This window comes from Salvelinus fontinalis, chromosome 14 (genome assembly GCF_029448725.1).
Source record: "Salvelinus fontinalis isolate EN_2023a chromosome 14, ASM2944872v1, whole genome shotgun sequence".
NCBI classification, from domain to species: domain Eukaryota; kingdom Metazoa; phylum Chordata; class Actinopteri; order Salmoniformes; family Salmonidae; genus Salvelinus; species Salvelinus fontinalis.
The window spans coordinates 29,943,253-29,962,856 of NC_074678.1; the positions used below are offsets into that span (position 1 = coordinate 29,943,253).

General features: G+C 44.5%; 1 long non-coding RNA gene across 1 annotated transcript; it reads right to left on the bottom strand.

Annotated features, from left to right (window-relative positions):
- Nucleotides 1-2,031: 2,031 nt before the first annotated feature.
- LOC129869276 (uncharacterized) lies at nt 2,032-16,825 on the bottom strand. Its single transcript, XR_008761876.1, has 2 exons — nt 16,373-16,825; nt 2,032-3,769 (listed from the first exon to the last, which is right to left on the bottom strand). It is a non-coding gene; the product is annotated as an uncharacterized LOC129869276 (long non-coding RNA).
- Between the last annotated feature and the right edge of the window lie 2,779 nt (nt 16,826-19,604).

The window sequence follows — 19,604 nt, forward strand, 5'->3', positions numbered from 1 at the left end:
GTTAGCGCAATGATGAATGATATGGTAACTGCTAGCATGCTAGTAGATACCATAGACTTCCAGTCATTTCGCTAATGCTAGTTAGCTAACTCCAACTTTAACGCTAGTAAAACTACCTCCAACGTCCTTCATACTGGATGAAGAGACATACAAATGGTATCCATGAGTTAATCTGACTCTGGTGTATTAGATAAAGCGCTTCATTGACAAAATCCCGAAGTATCCCTTTAAAAACTCTTTGGCCTTCATCAGAGCCAGAAACGTCAAGCCTTTAACTTTGCTTAACCCTTTACACTTGTGGGAATTGGCCTATATGAATGGGCTAAATTGAAATATTTCTTACAGAAGAAATATGAAAAGCATAAGCTTAAGCATGGTAGCAATTAAAAGGGAACAGTTAGGAGATTATGGGAAAATTATTAGACCAAACGTGAGGAGACAACAGTTCACCTGACACAAGACTGAATCCAAACATTACACTGCTGATTTTATGTGCATTTTACATTTACAGTACTTTTCAGCACATTTGTTGATAACAAAATTTGAAAATAATAACATAAGAATATTCCTGGAAATGAGGGGTAGATGCAACATGACAAAAAAATTACAAGGGTTTGAGTGAGGACTTACTGGCCTCCAAAGTATACACAGTTCCTAAGTAATTTCAATGCACTTTTAGGACTCAAACAAGAGTCTTTCACTATAAGGTATTATTTTAGCTCTCCTAGCTGTGTTGTTGAGGAACTAAAGCAAGAACACTTGTAGTTGTTTTATTTGGAACACAACCCTGTATCATCACCATCACACAATTACTGTTGTTGTTTATTCAATCCAAAAACTGTCCATTATAAATCACAATCTGAGTCAGGTGGTATCATTTGAAAGCTTGTTCTATTACCAACATGATTCAAAGTTCTAAAATATAATCGTACAGTGATAGGCTTTCACAAAGCAATTCAGAGAAACAGATCTGCAATTTTCAACCTTTATATGGGTATGAGTGTAAAGGACTACATAAACCAAAATAAAACGATGAGGTCCACCGCAACTGGAGGCTTAACAAGGTGTGTGCACCTCTGGACAGCATCACTGCTCTTATTTTGACCTGGGCAAGGAGCACAGACAGATCTGAGAAGGAGATGAAGTTTTCTAGGACCTCTCTATTCTCCCTGTTGGTTCTATTCAATGCCTTTGTGGCTATTCAAAGAGGTGGGAACATTTACACTGCTTAGATTGAGCGTGGACATTGTGGTGGCTGTTAAGATGGCCTAATTTCATTCTGCTCAAATGAAAGTAAGCCTCAGTGTTGATTCACAGGATCCAAATAAAGGCATTATGAAAATAATTTTATAATGACCCTCTCTAATGGAAATAATGATCTTTGCCGATTTGAGCAGAGGGCTGGAAAATGCAGGCGCACAAAGACTGATCATCAGGCCCAATTTTCCTTTATGGTGTTGTGAAAAACAGCATGGTAGAGATGAGTACAATGATGTCTTCATGTTGTGAATAATTATAATAATTTAAATCATAATGCTTTGATGATACTTATGCCACTGTTCTCCAGTTTGTTCCCAGTAGCCAATTGAGACCAACTTGGTCCCACATCTAATACCTCAGAACCCAAGTAAACACCTTAAAAAGGGTTATTAGGATTTAGTCTACACAGACAGAGTGCAATTCAGGGAAATGGGAAATTGAGCCTCAAGTAGGCCTTGGTAAAGATGAACCTGTTAGACAGCAAATGTTTGTGTCTTTAATGGCTTTCTGCTTGCCAAGCTTTGATCTTTGTAATTTGACATGTAGAATTACATTGACCAAATATATTTCCTCCTCTCATCAAAATGGAATATGCCCCAAAAATATATATATATATATATATTTAGTCATTGTGTGATGTGTGTAACATTTTGGTTCAACTGATTAAACTCAAGGCAGAAAATGTGTTGTAATACCAGAGTGTAAGGGCTGTCTCTCTCCTCATCCTCGGACGAGGAGAGGAGAGAAGGATCCTCAGACCAAAATGCAGCATTCGGGAAATAAGCCATCTTTTTATTTAACACGACGATGGCAACACGAAACAAAACACTTTCAAATATACAAAACAAGAAAACGACGTTGACGAAACCTGAACATAAACTTACATAACTAAACGTAAACTCACAGAGAAGGAAACAGACGAGATCAAAATAAACGAACAGCCAAACAGTCCCGTATGGTACATACATTCGACACAGGAGACAATCACCCACAAACAAACAGTGAGAACACCCTACCTAAATATGACTCTTAATTAGAGGAGAACGCAAAACACCTGCCTCTAATTAAGAGCCATACCAGGCAACCACAACCAACATAGAAACAGATAACATAGACTGCCCACCCAAAACACATGCCCTGACCTAAACACATACAAAAACAACATAAAACAGGTCAGGACCGTTACACAGAGCATATTAAAATGTAGTTCCAATTTAACTAAAAAGCTAATCCAAATATGGTGAAACTATGGTTATGGTTTAATGATTAAAGGCAATTGTTCTAGTAACCCTTTGCAACAGACTCGTATAGGAACCATTGAGTTAATAGTATTGTTTCAGTACCTATGGCATGGTAGTCTGCCTATTTGAGCCGCTTGATTGTCATTGGTTTTGTAACTCAATGTATAGTACAGTACAAGTACACTAAATATGTCTTTAATATCATTAAAGGTAAGTGGTTTATTGATATGGGAAATTAATATTATTATTGACACTGTTTATATGATGTAAAAACAAAGTGCTTTCCTACTACTCCCTAAAGTGAGTGGTTTGTCATGTAGGGGTTAACTAGCAACAGACAAAGAGGTGTGATATTATCTGATTCTGGGCAACATTACTCAGTGACCTACTACTCAGGCAGGGAACCTGTAGCGTTTCATAACCCCTCCACTCCAACACTGGGAGGATATCTTAGCACCACAACGTGTAACGTTTCATAACCCCTCCACTCCAACACTGGGAGGATATCTTAGCACCACAACATTTAGCGTCTCATAACCCCTCCACTCCAACACTGGGAGGATATCTTAGCACCACAACATTTAGCGTCTCATAACCCCTCCACTCCAACACTGGGAGGATATCTTAGCACCACAATGCCCATTCTCTCTGCTGGCCTAGCAGTCCCCCTGGAGCACTTGTTACTCATTTTACACTATTTAATTCAACCCGAAATCAAACCCCAAACCACTGACTGGAAGGACAGGAAAAGTTCTATCCGTCTTCTGGGAAGTATTAAATTAGTCTGCTGACAGATAGGAGACGGTAAGGTGTGCAGGAGGAGCATCCGGATGCTGCCTGGAAAGTGTGTCAGCTACCTGGGGGATTGGCCAAACAATACCGAGGGTGGTAGGGCTCAAACCAAGGGTTGCATTACTGGGTGGAGATCGGCCCCACCCTTTAAAGTTGTGAGAACCAAAACCTGGTCCTAGCTACAGGGAGGTTGGGGGGAGGAGCAGAAGGCCAGCAGACAGACAGACAGACAGACAGAGTGGTGCCAGGCACTGCCTATGCCCTGCAGCCACACACATCTCCCAGCCTCACCCCCACCCCAGCCCAGGATCCTCTGCTGGCCAACTGTTCCCTGGCCACCAGGATACGTCCCAGGAGGTTGGCTGTGTGTTTGTGTTGTTTCTCTTGAAGAACCACAAGGCAGGCCAGCTCTTCCCCTCCCCTTCCTTCTTATCCCATATGGGCAATGGAGAGATGGATCACACCCACACATCGACCTGAAAACCACAGAGCATGTGCCTCAACAACTTATTCTAGACAAACTTGATAACTCATAACCTATTATCATAACTTATTATTCGGAAATCTATTGTTAGCTCCAGGAATACTGCTATACCTGCAAAATATGCATTTATTAACAAAGGCAGCACTTCAACATAGTCACATTGACCTTTTTCAAGGCAAGAAGTGAATCATTACTTTAGTGTGAATGTCAATGGAAATGATTTATAAAAACCCATTTAGAGGACGTAGGCTACAAATCCATAGTATGGCATACACTGTCTCAAAGGAAACTATCAATCTAATTAGAAGGAAAAACAACTCACAGATGAAATCGTTTTGTGGAACAAAAGTTAGATCTTTATTTCATGGAGCAGAATGGGGCCGATGATATCATTTTGAAACTTAAACCTTGGGAAACACTACTTCTATAATATTGTCAAGTTTAAAGCTGAGCTTAATGGCAACTCATGTTGTCTAGGTTACCTGAACATACAGTAAATGAAATTATCGTTGGCACCCTTCCCATGACAAGTCCCTTAGCCATGCTTGTTATTGCGTTGGTATCTCATTGTCTGTGACAGTGGTTTTCAAACCCCTTTTCGGGGAGCCCCAGACGTTTCACAATTTTGGTGTAGCCCTAAACTAACTCACCTGATCCAAGTAGTCAAGTATTTGATAATTAGTTCAAATACATGGAATGGCTGGGGGTCCCTGAGGAGAGGTTTGAAAATCCCTGGTCTGGGAATGATGTTGGGTGGATCCTTTAGAACCAGTGGGAAAAAGCATGCCATTGTCTCTTCTCAAAAGGTATATCTTTGTAACTGGACTGCAACTGTTCGAGGCAAGAGGAGGCTGGATATCCACCCAAACAACCTTCCTACTCTGTCGATGGTAGTGAACTTGGACTGTCCATCATAATCCAGTTATTTTATGTGACAATACACTAATGGCAGTCTTGAAGCAGTCTTTGTATAGCCTGGTCCCATGCTGTGCTGTAGCCAGCTCTACTATTGTTATGATGCCATACTAGATAGGAGGTTCTTGGAAATGAAGGTAATATTCTTCAAGGAACTGTCAATGACAGATGTGATTTGCATGGCATGTGAATTGCAGGCTTTCTAGAAGCATTATTAAAAGGACAATCTGCAGTTGCTACATCAATTTTTGGACTTGTAAATGAATGATACCCATAGATTTTTGAAGAATATAACTTATGAATACTTTATTAGCTTAGTTTGACTGTCATACTTCATCAGAACCCAAAATATAAGCTTGCTTTACTCCAATGTTTGTAAACAACATAGATCTGTCTAGAAATTTGGCTAAATTGTTCCAGCCCCATCCCTCAGCTTTTTACCAACACAGTGTTGGGTGTCCACTTTGTTATTTAGGTGAATAAAGGTGAAATACAGATTGCCCCTTTTAAGCATAACAATAGCTTGTCTGGAAATATGTTTCTATTACTACACTATAGCTGGGCTAATAGCTATGCATTAACACTTTCACGAGAACCTCCAACCAGCACATCTTAGAAATTATTTTCAAATACACCTTCTGTAAATTAAAGCAAAGACTGACATTTTTTTTCTCTGACTTGAAACTATACATGTCTTTATTAATGGAATTTTGCCTGGGGCACATGTTGGGAATATACTTTAAAGCTCCAAGACGTTGATATTTTGCCAAAAGGAAAAAAGAAAAATTGGTTGTCTTACTTCCAAGCTGACACACCATGTTTTAAATAGATGAGTGAACAGTTTCATTACATTAGTAGCATCAGTCTCCACTCTTTGAAGCTGTGCCCCAGCACTTAGTAATTTGGTAACAGGTTGGAAATGGGCTGTGGGGTAAAATGAGACTCTGTTGTCCTGGTAACAACTACCCACCTCTTATTTTTGAATCAAGCATGTAGCATAATGTCTCATTTTGCTATATGGGGAAGACACTATTATCAGCAAAATATCCAGGCAGCCACTCCTTTCCAACAGTTTACAGTAAACAAACAGGACAACTGGAACCAAAGTTAAACACCACATTAGCATTTTAATAACGTGTCAAGCTATTGACTCAATAGTTCTAACAGCTATTATTTGAAGAGCATGACATGTAAAATTAAATGGGCAGGAATGTATTTGCGATTTCCTTTTTTCCTCTGAGTAAACACAATACAGTTCTCCTGGGGCACCTCAACAAGACTGTTGTTGGATTTCCTATAGTTTCCTACCTAAGCAAGTGGCTATAGTTGTACTTAACGCCAATTGCTACTGTCACGCCCTGGCCTGTTTCACCTGTCCCTCATTGCCGATTTCTACCGCCGACACCCCGGTCAGCCAGGTATGCGCCCAGGAAGGACGCCAGGTGGCGTCCCTAGGGGGGGGAGGTACTGTCACGCCCTGATCTGTTTCACCTGTCCTTGTGATTGTCTCCACACCCTCCAGGTGTTGCTGATTTTCCCCAGTGTATTTATCCCTGTGTTTCCTGTCTCTCGGTGCCAGTTCGTCTTGTATGTTTTTCCAAGTCAACCAGCGTTTTCCCGTTCTCCTGCTTTTTGCTATTCTTCTTTTTCTAGTCCTCCCGGTTTTGACCCTTGCCTGTTTCTGGACTCTGTACCCACCAGCCTGACCATTTTACCTGCCTTGACCACGAGTCTGTCTGCCACTCTGTACCTCCTGGACTCTGATCTGGTTTTGACCTTTTGCCTGTCCACGACCATTCTCTTGCCTACTCCTTTTGGATTATTAAACATTGTAAGACTCCAACCATCTTCCTCCTGTGTCTGCATCTTGGTATTGCCTTGTGTCATGATAGTACGAACTGAACGTGACAGACCCAGCAGACTTGGACCAGCCCCACCACGCTGTCTCCCTGCAGGGAGCCACCATTGGGGGACATGAGGAGTTTGTACAGGGCCTTTTGGAAGGGCTCAGGTCCTCGACGGAACACCACGACCATGGGTTAAAGGCTATTGTGGAGCAAATCAGGGCGTTAACTCAGAGGTTGCCTGCCACCTCTGAAAAACCCCAATCACCCAGTAATTATTTCCCTCTCTGTGATGAGTTTGTACAGCCTATCCCGGCTCCCCGAGAACCCTGCATACCTCCTCCGGAGCGATATTCGGGGAATCCTGGTGCCTGCCAGGTCAGTGCTCGCTTATTTTTGAGCTACAGCCATCTTCGTTTCCTTCAGACCGATCGAAGATAGCGTATATCATTACGCTTATTTCGGGAAGGGCGCTCTCCTGGGCTACGGCAGTTTGGGAGCAACAATCTGCCATTTGTGGTCATCTGGAGGAATTTATGGCAGAGGTGAGAAAGGTATTTGAGACTCCGGTATCTGGGAGAAAGGAGGCCAGTAAACTGCTTTACTTATGTCAGAACTCCTGTGGTGTGGCAGACTACGCGGTTGATTTTCGCACGTTGGCCGCCAAGAGTGCCTGGAATCTAGAGTCTCTTTTTGATACTTTTCTGCACAGATTATCTGAGGATGTAAAGGATGGGCTAGCTGCTCGGGAATTGCCGGTGGACCTCGACTCCCTTATCGCCCTAACCATCAAAATCAATGGACACCTAAGGGAACGTAGGAGTGAGAGGAGGTCTGGTCTCAGGCACACTTGTGCACCCGCAATGGCTCGTTCACCTTCGAGGGAATCCGGAAGTTTCCGAAGGAGGCTTTTCCGAGAGGACTCGAAGCCACCCGAGCACTCTCGTGAATCTACGATGGGTGAGTTGGATACTCCTGAGCCTATGCAGTTGGGAAGAGCAAGGTTATCAGTTGGTGGAACGCTCACAGAGGATGAACAGTAACTGTTGTCTGTACTGTGGAGAGGCAGGACATTTTATAGCTACCTGCCCTATTAGGAAAACCTTGTCTCTAGTGGGTACCAGCACTATGGTGAGTCAGACTGGGAGTTCCCTAATTCCCATCACCCGCACACCCTTTTTTGTGCTTGTGCTGTGGGGAGACCAATCTGAGTCTCTCCAAGTGCTCATTGACTCTGGGGCTGATGAATGTCTTATGGATTCCACGATAGCTTCAGAGCTTGGTATTCCCACTCAGCCTCTCTGTGCCCATGGATGCTAGGGCACTGGACGGCCGCTCTATAAGTCACTCATAATACTGTGCCCGTTCAATTACAGGTTTCTGGTAACCACAGTGAGACTATACAGTTCCTCCTCATTGCATCTCCCCATGTTCCAGTCGTTTTGGGATTTTCCTGGCTACAAAAGCACAATCCGGTGATTGACTGGACCACAAGCTCCATCCTGGGTTGGAGCCCATTTTGCCATTCCCACTGCCTTCAAGCAGCACAGCCTTCCCCAAGTCGTCTTTCCCAGGATGTTAACAAGACTGTGGATGTCTCAGCTATTCCCACTGAATACCATGATCTCCTGGAAGTGTTCAGTAAGGCACGTGCTACCTCCCTTCCCTCGCACTGTCCATATGACTGTGCCATTGATATTCTCCTAGGCACTACACCCCCTCTCGACCGGTTGTATTCTCTGTCCGGACCAGAGACCAAAGCTATGGATGAGTACATAAAGGAGTCTCTGGCCACTGGGGCTGTTCGTCCGTCTGCATCTCCTGCCGGCGCAGGGTTTTTCTTTGTGGAAAAGAAAGACAAGACCCTGCATCTGTGCATTGACTACCGGGGACTTAACGACATTACGGTAAAAAATCGTTATCCCTACCTCTCCTCTTCTCGCCGTTTGAACCTCTCCAGGGAGCCACCATGTTTTCCAAGTTGGACCTTCGGAATGCCTACCACTTTCTTCGGATACGCGAGGGGGATGAGTGGAAGACTGCCTTCAACACAGCCAGTGAACATTATGAGTACCAGGTCATGCCATTTGGACTCACCAACTGTTTTCCAGGCTTTGGTCAACGTTGTGCTCCGGGACATGCTAAATCGTTTTGTGTTTGTTTACCTTGTCGACATCCTGTTTTTTTCCCGATCTTCCCAAGAACCTGTACTTTATGTCAGACAGGTTCTTCAGCGCCTCCTGGAGAACCAATTGTTTGTGAAAGCCAAGAAGTGTGAGTTCCACCACTCTACTATCACCTTTCTGGGATATGTCATTGCTGAGGGCAATGTTCAGATGGATCCTGGAAAGGTGAAATAAGTGGTGGATTGGCCTCAACCAACGTCCAGGGTGCAGTTGCAAAGGTTTCTTGGTTAAGCTAACTTCTACCACCGTTTTCTTCGGGATTGCATCCCCCTGGCAGCGGCCCCCCTCTTGGCACTCCCCTCTCCCAAGGTACCGTTCAAATGGTCTCCAGCTGTCGACAAAGCCTTTGTGGACCTGAATCATTGGTTCACAACAGCTCCCATCCTCATCCATCCGGACCTCTCGCATCAATTTGTGGTGGAAGTTGATGCTTTGGATGTTGGAGTGGGTGCCATCCTGTCCCAGCAATCTGCCCAGGACCAAAACCTTCATACCTGTGCCTTCCTGTCCCATCATCTCAATCCTGCAGAGAGGAACTACGATGTAGGCAAATGAGAACACCTGGCGGTTAAGATGGCGTTGGAAGAGTGGAGGCACTGGCTGGAAGGAGCAGAACAGCCATTCTTGGTCTGGACCAACCATAAAAACTTGGAATATCTCTGTACAGACAAGCGCCTCAAATCCAGGCAGGCCCGGTGGGCCCTCTTGTTTACCAGATTCAACTTAATCATTTACTACCGCCCAGGGTCAAAAAATGTGAAGCCTGACTCTCTCTCCCGCCGATACAGTTCCTCTGCCACACCCTCGACCTCTGAAACCATTCTCCCTACCTCATGCCTTGCTGTCACTGTCGATTGGGGAATTGAGAACCTGGTTCGCGAGGCGCAATGCTCCCAGCCTGGACCTGAAGGGTGTCCGTCTAATCGTCTGTCTGTCCCTAACCCAGTCCGGTCCTGGGTACTGGAATGGGCTCATTCCTCCAGGCTGACCTGTCATCCACTAGCCTTCCTCCGACAACGTTTCTGGTGGCCCACAATGGTTCCTGACATCTCTGCCTTCGTCGCTGCATGCACAGTGTGTTCTCAGAACAAGACCACGGCAAGCTCCTTATGGCCTCCTTCAGCCACTACTGGTCCCTTATCGTCCCTGGTCTCAAATATCTCTGGACTTTGTCACTGGGCTCCCTCCGTCTGATGGCAACACTATCGTTCTGACAGTAGTCGATCAGTTCTCCAAGGCAGACCATTTCATCCCTCTCCCCAAACTACCTTCTGCTAAGGAGACAGACCAGCTTATGGTGCAGTATGTCTTCCGGATCCATGGACTCCCGGTAGACATGGTCTCCGATCGGCGTCCTCAGTTCTCGTCTCATTTCTGGAAGGCTTTCTGCACCCTTATTGGGTCGTTGGCCAGCCTGTCATCTAGATTCCATCCCCAAACCAACGGTCAGTCGGAGCCAACCAAGATCTGGAAACCACCTTGAGATGCCTGGTCTCAACCAACCTCACTACCTGGAGCTGTCAACTGGTCTGGGTGGAGTATGCCAGGAACACCCTTCCCTGTTCTGCCACGGGACTCTCCCCTTTTGAGTGCTCCATGGGGTATCAGCCTCCACTCTTCCCTGAACAAGAGCAGGTCAGCGTACCCTCGGCCCAGATGTTTGTCCACTGCTGTCGACGTACCTGGAGAAGAGCCAGGGTGGCTATTCTAAAGACCAATTCCAGGTATTGTCGACATCGGTGTGGACCGTCGCCGGACCCCGGCTCCCCGCTAATGCATTGGGCAGAGGGTATGGCTTTCCACTCGGGACCTGCCCCTGCGGGAAGAGTCCTGCAAACTGTCTCCCTGGTTCATTGGTCCTTTTCCCATCTCCAGAGTTCTGAGTTCCACTGCTGTCCATCTTGTGTTAACCCTTACCCTCCGTGTCCACCCTACTTTCATGTGTCCAGAATTCAGCTTGTGCCTCACAGTTGTTTGTCTCCCCCCCCCACCCCCGGGTAATCGATGGCTAGCCAGCGTATACGGTGAGATGCCTCCTGAAGGTTCGACCACGGGGCAGGAGTTTCCAGTATCTGTTTGACTGGGAGGGTTATGGCCCGGAGGAGAGGTGCTGGGTTCCTGCTAAAGACATCTTGGACCCGGCCCTCATCGCCGATTTCTACCGCCGACACCCCGGTCAGCCAGGTAGGCGCCCAGGAAGGACGCCAGGTGGCGTCCCTAGGGGGTGGAGGTACTGTCACGCCCTGATCTGTTTCACCTGTCCTTGTGATTGTCTCCACACCCTCCAGGTGTCGCTGATTTTCCCCAGTGTGTTTATCCCTGTGTTTCCTGTTTCTCTGTGCCAGTTCGTCTTGTATGCTTTTCCAAGTCAACCAGCATTTTTCCCATTCTCCTGCTTTTTGCTAATCTCCTTTTTCTAGTCCTCCCGGTTTTGACCCTTGCCTGTTTCTGGACTCTGTACCCGCCTGCCTGACCATTTTGCCTGTCTGCCACTCTGTACCTCCTGGACTCTGATCTGGTTTTGACCTTTTGCATGTCCACGACCATTCTCTTGCCTACTCCTTTTGGATTATTAAACATTGTAAGACTCCAACCATCTGCCTCCTGTGTCTGCATTTGGGTCTTGCCTTGTGTCGTGATAGCTACTGTATAAGTAACTGATTTCCACTGTGATATGTAAATATTTATGATAAACATGGAGTCTGATACCTATGCGCTTCATACACGTTAGATGGATTCATATTTCAAGACAGGAGCCTGGTTGTAGATCATGTCTCTTGAATGATGTGCCATAAGGCTCTCGTGTGGAATCCAATTCTCTTGCCATTGCCCCTAACCATTCAAAACCCAAGCTGCGTATTGTGTTTTCTCCAGAACAATGGCGTTTCTGCTGTGTCCCTGATGAAAGGTCACTCACACAAAATGTGAAATATAATCTGCTGTCGACGATGTTATCAAGGCCAGATTCATCCACTCTAACTGTTACAGTCTGCTACAGTCAAACACGTTGATGCTACCCAACCATATAGCTTTTATCTAATATCAAAGCATGTCTATAGTTGAGGTATATTATTATATATTTCATATCTAATATTGTTGGGCAGGTAAAACACACTAATAAGAACTTTTGTCTGAAGTGAGAATCCTTATATTCCATAGCTGTTAATGTAAGCAATGGAGATACCGTTTGGACTATGTTTTGTGCTTTAGCAGACTACTCTGACTACTCTACTACTATCTGTGTCCGTTCGTTGTCATGTCTTTCTCACCCATGCCGTCATTCCTTCCTGTCACTAGTTTCATTTTTACATCCTAGATAATGACAAGGCGTGTTCTTTGTGCTGTCTGTGTCTACGTACTCTCCTGTGTTTAGTGACCCAGTTCTCTTTGACCAGGTCCGATATGCAGTTTAGGATGCTGCTGAGTCATATAAGAAAATAGCTGTGTATTTCACAGGAAGAGACTGCTGCTGTCAAACAACCCTCTCTTATAAGAGAAATGTCCCTTGACTTCACACCCGTTACTGTGGCAGCTGGAAAGTTATGACGTTAATCAATTTAGAACATATGTGTCACTCATATTTATGAGTTCTCAGTCGTTCCATGAGTTGTTCAGCTAGTGTGGTCGTAGTAACTATTTTGAGGGGATGGGACTTGTCCAGTGGCATCACCATGTAACAATATTCCCACTCCCCTTGGATTTTTAAATGGGGCACCAGCCTTGCTTCCTAATTTGCTCTACCCTGCGTATCCCAGGGAATATCTTGGTGGTGTCCAAATTGATTAGGCCGACATCATAAGCGGTGGACTGAGTGAAGAGGGGTATTGTGGGTAATTAGAGATTACTTGCAATCCGGTAGTTTGTATCATGGCTGGAGGTCGGGAGCGGGTCACTGCACATGGCAAACTTAAGGAACCGCCAATTCACGGGTGACGCCAACCCAGAGCAGTCAAGAAGAGCGACGCGTACAGAATGGTGGAGCCAGAGAGACTGGAGGGGCACCGCTCCGCAGGCAGGGTGGCACTCAGTGAAATTAACAGGCAACTGCACCTACTGCCACATCGCATTCCAGACGGCTTCAGTCACTGACCCACTTTAGCTTCCCAGTGCCCCTCCCCTCCTCTCCTCTCTCCCTACCCTCATCTCCTCTCTCCCTCCTTCTCCTCTTTCCCTCCCCTCCTCTCCTCTTTTCCCCTCTTCTCCCCTTTCCCTCCCCTCATCTCCTCTCTCCCTCTTCTCCTCTTTCCCTCCTTTCATCTGCTCTCTACTTCCCATTCCCCTCTATCCTCTCTCTTTCCTCACCTCTCTCCCTCCTTCCCCCTTACTCCATCCCCTCCTTTCTTCTCTTCTTCCTCTCCCCTCTTCTTCTCGCTCCCCTTCACGTGTCTCCAGCAGTGTTACTGACACAGCCCTGTCTGGTCAACTTATTATAGGCCAGACATATCTGATGATCAATTATCTGTATTTTAGAATCACAACTTGAGTTTCCATGGAGACGGGGAAGCAGTTTGCAACTGAAGCAGTTTGAAAATTATGCAGGTTATTTTTCTCCTTCTCTCTAGCAAGCTAGTAGAGACCCATAGCCTTCCAGTCATTGCGCTAACGCTAGTTAGCATTGGCTCGCAAAACAACCTCAAACTTCCTTCATACTGGACACAGAGACACAAAAATGGCATCCACAAGTTCATCTGACAACATCTCGAAGTATCCCTTTAATGTCTCAGACAGAGATGCTTGCTATTATTCTTGTAATTAAGCTCTCCATAATCATGCAAAAAGAAACTCTCGTACTTAAAAATAGTCAAGGTTGATTAAAAAAGACCTGTTGTTACCCCACTGAGAGTTGAATACCAGTTTAAATGTTTTTTTAATTCCCAGGCGCATTTACCATCTTCTATAGGCCTTGCATTGTGAGTGAACAGCCTAACGAGTTTGATACTGTAGCTGTCATTTGATCGATCTGATGAACCATGTCGAGAGGAAAGAAGACTCGGGTTTCACCAGAGTAATTTGGTTTCCCAGTCACTAATTACCTGCACCGTGGATTACAAGGCTGATTGACTGTCATTTAAGCATTTTAATTCACAGAATAATTTTTTTGCTATAGATTTTGTTTTGACAACCTATGCATGATAATATTGTTTGCGAAAGCGGCATTTTAGTTAATCAGAAGTGCATTGTCAATTGTACATAAGCAAACAAGACACAATTCCATAGAAAATGCCAAAATCTTCAGGGTCAAAGCTAAAATCCACAAAGTATGATATTTTATATTTAAACAAACTGGTATAAAAAGGATTTGTTCTTTAAGAGCTTGTATTGTTTGGAAACATTTCCCTTCCACGTCCCTGTATGCACAGTGATGTCCTCGCAGCAGATGTAACTAGTTTCATTGCTCTCTCTCAATGGACTGAGATCTACATTCAGTAGCAGATAGTGGCCCATCAGTTGTCATTGAACAATCGTCTAGTTGCTCCCAGGTGCTGTGGAGTGCTTTTAGGGCCTGACTCACCTTACCCTATATGATCCAGGCTGCACTTTTACTACTACAAAAGGCTTTAAAATGTATTTTACCACTACAAAAGGCTTTAAAATGTATTTTACTACTACAAAAGGCTTTAAAATGTATTTTACCAGTACAAAAGGATTCAAAATGGAACCTGAAGTGCTTAACCCTTATTATTAATGAATTCACCTCAAACACATCATCTAGTAACTGAAGAGGGGACTAATGGAGGACGGGCTCAGGTTTGTTGTCAAAAGTGGCTTTAACGGTCCATGATCTTGTTGGAAACAAACCATGGTGTTTTCCTCTTCCTCTCTATACTTCATGTCAGCAACGAGCAAACCCTGTGTCAATGGTTATCAAATACCTCTGAAGCTGTTCATAGTGTCAATAGTATATTTGCTAGATGGTTTCAGCTGTGTGTGGAAAAATGTTGCATATGAGGATTAAAGAAATACTGTATTCAGATGAATCCTAAAGCAATGCCTGATCCAAAATATTCTGGGAAGAAATCTCTTTCCACATGGTGCAGAGTCATACGGCTATTAGTAGATTTTTGGGCTGAAAAGTCCGAAAAGCAAATGGAGAAAAGTATCCAATGGAGGGATCGGATCTAATTCAGTCATCTTAATGATGGACATGATTCAATTGGCTGAAATGACTTGATGTGATCTTATTTGATACAGTCAGTGTGCTGGTACTGTGTGGGCACTCTGTACAGTAGTCAGACAGACTGGCAGTACAGAGGCTGGGTCGATGCGGGGATCTCAGTACATTAAGCGAAGAGGTACACAACCCATATTTTCCGCTTCTTCTCAGATCTGGCGTGGTTAGCGTTGGTGTGGCGTGGCGGTGGCGTTCTCTGAGCTCATAGATGTCATTAATCCGTCCTCCGGGACGGGAGCTCTACTCTCCATCCATCGCTCTCAATAACTAACGGCCCTGGATCTGTCTAGACCCCCGCACTGATAGAGAGAGAGAGTGCTGCCTTGAAGAACTATCCCCATATCCGCCTAGCTGCTTACCAGATTAACTTCACAATCCCTTAATAACAATTTCATTCTCTCTCCCCCTCCCCCTCGCTCCCTCTCTCTTTTAACCCTCCCAGTTCATTTTGACCACTTTATTTCAAGAAGTATTCATTTGGCAGGGATCACATGGGGAGTGTAATGACAGAACATTTATTAATTAATTGCATGTGTGATTGCAAAATTAAGTTTTGGAAAGTTGGTAATGATCTGTGGAATTACAGGATGTGGTCACACTATGAGGTGGGGACTTTAGACTAGTGTCTCCAGATTGTTTTGGGGAGAGAAAGAGGGAGTGCAGGATTCCCAGTGTATTCCAGGAGGAAGCATTTGCTGGTCATTACGGAGTTTTGTCTTCCTGGGTAATCTTGTAAAGTCCTGTCATGCCCATCACTCATTTCTGACCAACCAGTTTGCCAGTCCGGGACCAAGGAGAAAAATCCTCATTGATTTAAACTTTGCCACTTTAATTAACTTTCTCCAAGATAATAGTGGATCTTAAAAGGAAACTCTGGGAAAGAAATGTCCAAAAGCGGAATGTACGTAATTTATTTTTGTCAGACTGTGTCTGAGAATGAGATTTTAACATCTCGTCTGAATTGTTTATTGTCTTGGGTATTTGGGAGCAGATGCATGGTGTTTCTGTAGCGAGTCGATATGACGTCTCCTATTAGGTGCTGAAGTGTAAATTCTATGGATGGAGAGACAGAAATGTCCTTGGGTGTACAATGGGTTGTCTTCTGCACAGCCATGGGAACTGGCAAGAGTTCTGTGTTCAATGGAAGGTTATTCACAAGTACCTCAAGGCACAGATTTAAATCAAAATAAAAGCTATGCTTTCGCAATCAAACACATCCAGAATTTTTCTACAAAAATATGACATTATTTTTGTTTTTGTTTTTATACAATTAAATTATTATCAGATAATTGATTGTGGTTAAATCATTTGGATTTATAGAGAACACAATGACAGTCAAAAGCGAAGCTGCTTATGGCAGTTTCAAATACTTTTGCACAGCTTGACACATTTTTTAGTATGAAGTGGAATTTGCATGAAGTGCAGCACTGTGAGCCTGTATATGTGGTGATGTTATACCCTGGTAGAGCAGCCCTTACTACATCAGGATGTTGTCCTCCTCCTGTACAGTCTGTCTCCCACCCTAGTCCCCAGCAGGTGTGGCTAATCGCTCCTCTGCCTCGCTCTCTCTCTCTGTCCCCTCCAGGCCCTACGGCAGGCGCTGAAAGAGTTAAGTGCGATCCTCCCGATAGTTTGTATGTTTCTCATGCAGTTCTGTTTACCCTGAGAGAAAGGCTTGCATTCAGGGGGAGAAGCTCATCTGTTTGTTTCCCAGGAGTGTCCTCCTCTACAGGTACAAATGACTTGTTGTTCCCGCGTCCCTGCCTGCCTCCTTGGCGACGGATAGACGAGAAGTGCTCAGGGTGCACTGGGACTCCAGTGTGATGTGGGTCATGCCTGTGGCAGGCGGAGCAGAGCAGGGCCGGGGGGTTCACTCAGTCCAGTCACACACACACAGGCACAGCCAGGACCCGTGCCACCCCCGCTTTCCCAACCCCTCATTTCCCAGCCTCTGGCAAAGGGACTGTCACCAAAGTGGGAGGATGGGTGAATCGTGTTATAGTGTAGGCCCTCATGGAAAAAAACGGTGTAAATCAGGGTAGAGCCAGTCAGACAGAGTGGATCTCTTTAAAGAAAGGGGCAAAGTAGTTAGACTGTACTTCTGCTGTAAAAAGTCTACTGCGTTACATGTTTTGGGGTGTTTGCTATTTTGTGGTAAAATGTCCAACAGTGAGTGGCATCTATACATGTTTACAATAACAATAAACATTGCCATTACAAGTGTTTTATTGTCCAGTGTTGAAAAGTTGCACTGTGAATAATAGTAAAACTGTGTTGCACTTGTCTGCTTCTCTTTTTGAGAGACGGCTAGGGAGCCACAAAGAGGGGTGGGTTAGTCTGGGTGGGTGGGAGTTCAGTCAGATCTAAGGGATCTGATAGAGGGACACTTGATCACATTTATGTGCAGTTTACACCTTTTTTCTTGATCTTTGAGCTATATGGAGATCGCGTTTCCAGCCAAAGAAAGGAGGGAGGAAAAAAGTGGGTCTCTGTGAATGCTGGTCTGGATTGAAAAGTGAGCCTGGTGCTGACAGCTAAATGCGCTAATTTTCTTCTGGGAGTTGGCTTTGTCTCACAGGGGGGCAGTGGATGATCACCAGATACTGGCCAGGCCCGGCTGCTCTATCCAGCCTCCAACCTTTCGCCCAGCACTGTGATGTCAGGAAGCAGGAGGAGCACTAGTTTAGTTTACGTCTGGTTGTCAGGCAGGTAACAGTGAAACATAGAGCTCTTTGTGGGGGGCAAGGTCCGCACAGGAAACACAAACACAACAATCAGTGGACGAAGGGAAATGTCACCCCATGCTGACAAAGGTGTGTGTGTGTGTGTGTGTGTGTGTGTGTGTGTGTGTGTGTGTGTGTGTGTGTGTGTGTGTGTGTGTGTGTGTGTGTGTGTGTGTGTGTGTGTGTGTGTGTGTGTGTGTGTGTGTGTGTGTGTGTGTGTGTGTGTGTGTGTGTGTGTGTGTGTGTGTGTGTGTGTGTGTGTGTGTGTGTGTGTGCGCGCGCGCGCGCATGCACTTGTGTGAAAAGTGAGCCACAGTTTCTCTAAATGCAAAACGTATTTAGACTCACGTTGAAGAGAGCAGGCTCAATGAAAGTAAATGTAAGCCAACAGCAATCTGAAGTAATTACAGTCTTTTTCATTAGGATAGATAATATACATGGTCACACACCACAGATTTTCACCCATACAGTATACTGAATGAATACAATACCTGGTGATAATCAGAGGTTTTTTATGTGTTAAGGTTGCTGCTTTGGGTTGTGATTACCTATATTATAAACTCTTATCTCCTCTATGCTCTGCTTCATTACTCCCACTGTATTCCTTACAGTGCAGTGAAACCTGAATAAAAGGGCCCAGTTTAAATGTTAAAAGCTATTTTGGGTTCATTAAAACTTATGAGCCTGGGCGAACAAAGCAGCTTCACTGTAGTCAACAGAAGGGACTTGTATGGCGTTGTCATGTGATGGCAAAGAATCAGAATTTATCAACTATATTTTTCTTGATGACAGTTTAGTATCCTGTTTTTCCAATAAAATAAAAAAAGTATACAAATATAAAATGAGTAAAATGAGCTTCTAGCTGCACAAGCCAAAAAGATACCTTCTGTCAGCTACATTTCCAATCACTCCAGTACCATGCTTTTTAATAATAGTGTAAAGTCTGTTTAGTCTGAGTGTGAAGTGTCTTCCAGTGATCCACTGGGGGGCAGTGCCACTGCATACCCTCTGAAACATGAAGTAGTCCAACTCAGTAATTGATCTGCGAGGCTCTTATGGGTAATTCATTTGTAGAATGATGAACAAAGAGGGGACATACTCTTTTATTACCCTAAGTAGGGAGTTTGAAGATGTTATGCTATTAGCAACCTTCTGGAAAGAGAAGGTTATCATACATGCTTTACTGTTTTTCTAAGTCCTTTTAAAACTCAGACATCTAATTCATGTAAGTTATATATAAGGTATGTATCACAGCATCACATGGCCCAGTGCACCTGTTCTCGTGGTTTGCTTACCAATGATTTTAGAGAACTTTGACAGGCGGATCTAAAGATGAGGGAACTCATTGTTGCCTTGGTCATGCAGTAGTGGAGGACTGCACCATTACAGTACTAGTACAGTACTATTACAGTACTTATGATCATAGATTAACTAGTTTATCTGATTTACATGAAAACCACCTTGTGTCCAATTTCCAGAGGCAATAAAAAAGTACTGTATGTGATAAGAGATTCTTCAGTAAAGCTGAAATCTTGTCACTGGAAAGTAAACCCATTATTTCTCCCATCCAAATGAGAACAAAAGTAGACCACTAAAAGGAAATGGAAAGAGATCAAAAGTGCTGGACACGCTCCATTGGCTGGTAATACAACCTGGCTGTTGTTGTTTTGGCTTCTTCTTTTTTTTGATTGCTTCAACTTGTTGGACACCCTTCATGGTGACATCATTCTAGTCACAGATGTTTTCACCACTTTAAGAGTGCAGGACAAAACAGAGCTGTAAACCAGGCCAGCTTGTGGTGAGGCCGTTCACAGAAGCGCTGGATGGTTCCCACTAGGTTCTGGTCGGCCTGGAAACGGCAACTTATTAATCTTGTGATGAAGGGCCAGCTGCAGAGGTGGCAGTTCCCCTATTTCACTCCCAACCTGGGTCTGTCTGTCTGGAGCTGCACTTTTCACTGGTTTAGCTTTACTCTCTATCGTGTCAT